Raw genomic sequence first — 6,550 nt, forward strand, 5'->3', positions numbered from 1 at the left:
AATAGGCTGCTAAAACACAGGTCTCGGTCGTTCCCCAGCACAACTGCATTCGCCACAGGGGAACAGAAATTAAGAAGAAAAACAAACCGATCCCCCCCCAAAAAAATCCAAACCCACAAAATTCGAGAGTCTTCTGCAAAGCTTTTTCAGTTATTTCCCTCGTTAACGCCTCAGCAGCGCTTCTCAGGGACTGCGACCCAGCCCCACCAGCGTGGCGGGACCCGGAGACACACCTGAGCTCCCCGCCCGGAGTGGTGGGACCGGTGCTGCCCGGGCCGCCCCCAAGCCCCCCCTGCAGCAGGGTCTCTACGTGAGGCGGTTTCGTTCCACGGCAAGCAGCCAGCCGCCAGCTGGGCCGCCCCGGAGGGAGACGGCAGGAGGGCACCCGGAGCCGCCCGAGCTCCCCCTTCGCCACACAGGCTGAAGCAGCGGCTCTCCCACCGCCGCCGAGCCGCGCTCGCCTCCCGGCTCTCCGCCGCAGCACCCAGCCTGCACGCCGTCCTCTAAAACTTTCCGGTTTCAACCGCGGCGCCCTGGCTGCCAGACTGCTCCCGCTGCCCCGGGAAGGAGCGCTCGGAGCCGAAGTCCGCAGGAAGTTGGCCCGCCCGGGAGCCGAGCCCGCTACCCCACGGCTTCCCCGGAGACACGGCGGGCTCGACCCGCGCCGCTCAGCGCTCCCCGTCGCCCCCTTCCCAAGGCGTCCGGCACGCCGCCTGCCGCCCGCACCTACCGCCCCACCGGCCTCCCGCGGGACAGCGGGCGGGAGTGGGCCGCCGCCGCGCGCCCGCACTTGGAGTTGCGCTCACCCGAAGGAAGGGAAAAGACCGACAGCGGCTGAGGACGGGCACGGTCCGCGCTTGCCGCCGGCAACTTCCCCGCTCCGCACACGTGGGGCTGAGGCGCGGGCTGGCTTCCCTGGCCGCTCGGCTCAGAGGACGTGGCAGCTCCCTCCCTCTTCCCCGGCCAAGCCAAGCCGCGCCGCGCCGGAGGCTCCTCCCGGCCCCGCTCTGGCGGAATGTGGGGCGCCCTCTGCTGCACGCCGAGGGACCCGCCGTCCCCAAGCCTCGCCCCGGTCTGCCCAGGCACTGCGCGCTGCTGCCGCCGCCGAGGGGACGCGGTCAGGCCACGGAGTGTGGCGGCGCTGGGCGCTGAGGGGAGCTCGGCGGTAAGAGCGGAAGGACGAAGCGCGGGCAGTCGCTGCCGCCTCTCAGCGCACGCCGTGGAGGGCAGAGGTCTAATGATACGCAGAGGGGCGAGCAGTGCTCCCTTGAAGGGAGCCCCCGGGGGTCTGGGGCGTTGGGTGAGTCAAACTCGACCCTCCCTCCCACCTCAGCCGCCTTAGACCCCACGAGTGCTGTCCCGCTGGCTGCGTGGGACAAGAGGGCGGGAGAGAGGGAGGCGAGCATTGAAATCATTGGCGGCTCAAGTGCAAACCAGGTGCGGTGCTGCACGGCGAGCGCTTCTCCCAGTCATGCGATGCTGCCTTCACCGGTGAATTAAAAAGGATTAATGCCAAAAGAGATGAAATCACAACAGTAGTAGCTTTCTTGCGTATCAGCAGGGTGGAAGCACTTGTTGAGTGGATCAAACTGTGCAATAACGGGCCTGAAATAAAAATGGAGAAGAGTCTCCACAAGCTCCGGGAACGAGGACTGACTGGAGGCAGCAAGAAGATTGAGTTTGCTGAGGAACCCTGTCACGCACAGCCCCGACTGCTACTGTCTGTACCAGCAGGACCTCAAAACACCTGTAGCTGCTTACCATTTCCCATGGTTTAGGTTAGCTCCATCACAGAGGTACTGTTCTTCCTTCGTGAGAAAAGACCTCTCACTGTGTTCTTAAATAGACTGTAACTGGTAGACAATAAAAAACTTCAGACATTTATATGCATTTTCTTCTTTTCAGGGTCACACGTTTTGAAAATAAAAGGCAGTACCTGGGCTTCATGGTTGCAGAGTGCCTGACATGGAGGTTTTTGCTGAAAAGGTCAGTTGGGAGGAATCTCACCTTCTTAGTTAATAACAGCTACAAAACCCTTCCCAAGTTTAGTGGTGTTGTCTCTTTCCTCATGCCTTTCTTAAAGTGTCTCCTGTAAAAGAGCATACACATCAGGCACCTTAATCTGTCTTCTAATTGAGTGATACCAGGCTGTCATGTTGTTACCTCCTATTGCTCTTCTTTCTGCTTAAAACATCTGTTTCTTCTGGTGCTGGGCAGATTCTTAATCTCGAGGTGCACTGCCAGTTTGAGGTTGGAATCTGATGTTGAAAAGAAGTGATGTTCAAATAATGCCGAACCACTTAGGGCTAAAACAGAGAAGAAATAAAACTATGTGGTTTGTTTTTTTTTTCTAAAACACCTCCTGCACTGTGGTTATCTCAAAGGCCTTTATGAAGTAATGTCAAGTAAAGGAGCACCTTTCTGAGGCGCCATTCTGGGGACAAATGTACCTTTGAAGATGGAAAATTTTGGCAATAGAGCTATCTATAGTAAGTTATTAGAACTGTTATGTATATTTAATGATCACCTGCAACTCCAAAGAAAAGCCTGTAGTGGTCACCACTTACAATTACCATTAAAGATATATAAAGTATGTGTATATATTAAATTCCACCTTGGGCTGACTCGTAAGTAGGAAAAAAGTAGCCCAGCAGATTTTAGGTTAAAGTGGATGTGTGAATCTCTGCTACCTATTCCAGTAAAGCCATTACACTTACAAAGTACCTTACCAGATGGTTATTAAGTGCTGTGTTTATGCTAAAGTACTCTAATAGCCAGCAATACCTGAACTCTAAGGCTGGCTGGCACACAGTTAATCCCTGCTGTAATCACTCTAGCTTCAGCCGTGTTCTAGCAACAGGACATTGCCATTTAGGACACACACATTTACTTCTAAGCATTAAGCAGAAGGCAACACATGAGCTGTATAGGATTTTCCAATCTGCATCTGTCCAGAATAGATATGATTAAGTGCATTTTTGTTTAGCTATTGATTTATTCACCTGGCTTCCTCAAATGTCAGATATATGTATGGTCTTTGTCCAAGAAAAATAGGGCTGTTTAGAGTATTGATTGCAGCAGTAGAATCTGCAGCACAGCTCAGTAAAAGGTTCAGTTCACATTTTAAGACATTGTACTGCTCTTTAATAAACCTGCATGTCTGTAGATATAAAAATCTGCTGCCAGGATTAGATTATAATCTTAATTGTTGTATTTTTAATCTTTGGGGAAAAAAGAAGTCAATGTGCAATAATCTCCCCTTAAACTTGCTGAGAAATTACATTATACATATACAAAATACTATTACCACATTCAGTACTTTTTCCTTTTGTTGTATCTTGCTTCAGTATGACAGTAGCATCTTAGCCTTTTAATAAATACATATGGTTTTGCATATGAGTGTGTATGGTTGGAAGAGACCACCAAGAGCATCCAGTCCAACCTAGCACTCAGCCCTATCCAATCAATTAGACCATGGCACTAAGTGCCTCAGCCAGGCTTTTCTTGAACACCTCCAGGGACGGTGACTCCACCACCTTCCTGGGCAGCCCATTCCAAGGGCAAATCACTCTCTCTGGCAAGAACTTCCTCCTAACATCCAGCCTATACTTCCCCTGGCACAACTTGAGACTATGTCCCCTTGTTCTGTTGCTGGTTGCCTGGGAGAAGAGAACAACCCCTACCTGGCTACAACCTTCCTTCAGGTAGTTCTGCCTCTGAGGTTTGCTGGTGTCTTTACCTCACAAGAACTCTTTTGCCTTTGTTTTTTGCACCATACTGTCTTTGAACAGCGAATCACATCATCATAATTATGTGAAATAGTAAGATTTAACATGGAAATCTCCTGTATAGTCACATGAAAAATCATGGAGTCATAGGTCATATTCATCTGTCACATTTTAGGTAGGAGGAATGTACCATGGTAGTATCTATTTATCTTTTACAGCACAAAAGAAGTAGATCAGATGTAGACATTTAAAGCAGATTAAGATGAATTTCATTTTATGAGAACTTGCTGTTGCCAGTGAAGTCAAAGACAAACTCTTGAGTAATGTCAGTATTGAAAGATAAACCCTAGAATTTTTTTGTCCTGGTAACAATGGTCGCTGAGGTGATGAATAACGAATGCCACCTTTTCTAGCTCAGCAGCTCCCTTAGAATACAAGAGGGTATTTGTTATTACTGTCTGAAAGTAGTCTGTTAGCCTCTGAAAACTGAGAAATCCACTTGGCTCTTAATCTGTATTCTCAGAGATGACTTCATGATAGATGTCACTCACTTCTCTGTCTCAGAGACAATAGCACTCTTTCTCTTCTGGGAGGAAGATCTACCACAGTCAGATTGAACTCCATAGAAGAAGTACATCAAGGAGATGCTTTCAGGAGCACATCAGTTGTGAACTAGAAGTACCTATGTGGGCAACAAGATTTTCAGAAACAAACTGTTCAGGCTTTCAGATTAAAGATCAACATATTCACACTAAGAATGAGTTGAAAAACATGGAAGCAAATAAAGAGGGAGAGTAATATATATCTGGTGTGACTTGAAAAGTGTTAATAGTGGTAATGTCTAAACTGAGATAGGATGCTTTCCTTAAAAAACTGCTGTAGTTCACACAAGAATTGAGCCCAGAAATTGTGATGACATCTGTATCTATAGAAAGAGTAAATGTTAATCATAGTCCTTTCTTCTGCTTTTGCAAACCATGGGGTAAGTTCTTCCACAGAAAGTCAGTCCATACTGACAAGGCAAAAGAAGCAGCTTGTGCTCTCACCATCCTGCAGAACTCTCTTTTCTGAACTCTGGATAACAGTTCCACAACCACAATGGTTTGCTCAGTGTAGTGCCTAAAATAACCTTGAGAAGAAAATGTGAATTGATAGAAAACAAAAGACTGGATTAATCTGCTGCTATTATCTTGACATAGCTCCATTGCAGTCAGTGAAATTATATTGATTTATTAAAGGAGAAGTTCTGATCTGTGAACATTTGAAGCCAAGATTAAAACATGCTAAGACATCATCTTTTTCTCTGAAACTCCAATTTACCACAGGACTCTAGGACTTCAGAATTCCTTTTACAACAGGACATGATATATAATATTCTGAAAGATATTATAGAAATGTCATGTCACCAGAACTTTAGCTGATCTTATCTGCAAAGCATAAAAGTATTATTCAGAAACTTCTGACAGATAATTTGCATTTTGTATGTTGGATACACTGCAGTAACTATTATATTTTGCAGGCTAATTCTGTAGTGCACATCTAGTCTTTTTACATTTCATTCACTTGTCACAAGTGATCAAAAGACAGATAAAAAATTTACTTGATAATAATTGAGTATGTCATTTGCTTTCAAAGGCTCACAGTTCCAAAGCAGAGAAAGCCTGAAAGAGAAATGTATAGTATTACATTATACTTTATCTTCCAGGTAGCTAAATATTGTGACTAAAAGTCAGATTAGATAGTTACATCTATACCGTGTTTTACAGAAGTGGAAAGATAAGTCAGGGACTTTGACAAAGCTTTCTTCACTACAGACAATTGATATAAATGCTTTTTAGTAGATCTGCTTATAATTTTTCATGCTGCCTCCTCTTTTGGCCCTGAACTGTAGAAAAGCAACACCTGCAGCTCTTTAAATCACAACCACTCTGAAAGTTGATGTCTACATATAACATTTTGTCATTCAATCATCATAAATACATTAACAATTGTGTGACTTATGGTGAATCCCTGCAGATGTACAATTGAGAAAAGGTTTTCTTTGCTCAAAGATGCTTTTCTTGCTGAAGAATCTGTCATAGCAGCCGGACTTTCCAAATCTGCACTATAAACACCATGGTGCAGTGCTGAGGAATGTCCTGCAAGCTACTAAATGCTTTCAACACTCATGGATGTTTTTGGAACTGAAGGAAGTTGACTGTTTACAGGAAGAGATGAGACTTTTAAGGAGTCAAGTGCAAATTAATTCTATTAGCTTACACGTTTGTAGTTACTTTTAGGTATAGCTTGACATTTTCTGTTTTTTCTTCTTGACATAAAAATATACTTAACTGGCAAACACCTACTGTCACTTCCTTAAAGATTCTCACACCGCCATCAACTTCTCTTGCTGTTGATGTTATCTTCAGTGTTAGAGGACAAAATGTTTTGGAACAACTTAAGTGCAAAAAGGTTTTTGTTGTAAAAGTTAATGGACAGTTCCATGGTTTTCAGAAGATAATTTGCCTCCCTCGTGTATATAAACATACAAATGCTGTGTTAGCTCTTTTATATTCTTCCTAAATCAGAGCAGCCAGACAGCTGATTTGGTTGTGGGCTTTTCACTGAACAATCAGCCTAATTCCAGACCAGAGCTGTTAGCTGCTCAATGATCTGTAGAAAGATCCAATACCATTTGGCATATAGATTCTGTTTACAGCATATCCTTCATTCTTTCTGGTACATAACTGAGCCCTCTGCTTCCTCCTACTACCCTGATGATCACCTTACAGTGACTGGGGAGGTAAAATAATGTAATTAAAAGGAAGAGTGCAGGTATCCCC

General features: G+C 45.4%; 1 protein-coding gene across 1 annotated transcript in view; it reads right to left on the reverse strand.

The window, feature by feature from the left end:
- Positions 1-1,429, reverse strand: part of SMCO4 (single-pass membrane protein with coiled-coil domains 4) — a 38,469-nt gene extending 37,040 nt beyond the window's left edge. Inside the window, exon 1 of the mRNA XM_064170021.1 lies at positions 807-1,429. The gene's annotated coding sequence lies outside the window, so the exon portion shown is untranslated. The remainder of the gene's footprint in view (positions 1-806) is intronic.
- Positions 1,430-6,550: the final 5,121 nt, after the last annotated feature.

This window comes from Pogoniulus pusillus, chromosome 3 (assembly GCF_015220805.1).
Source record: "Pogoniulus pusillus isolate bPogPus1 chromosome 3, bPogPus1.pri, whole genome shotgun sequence".
NCBI lineage: Eukaryota > Metazoa > Chordata > Aves > Piciformes > Lybiidae > Pogoniulus > Pogoniulus pusillus.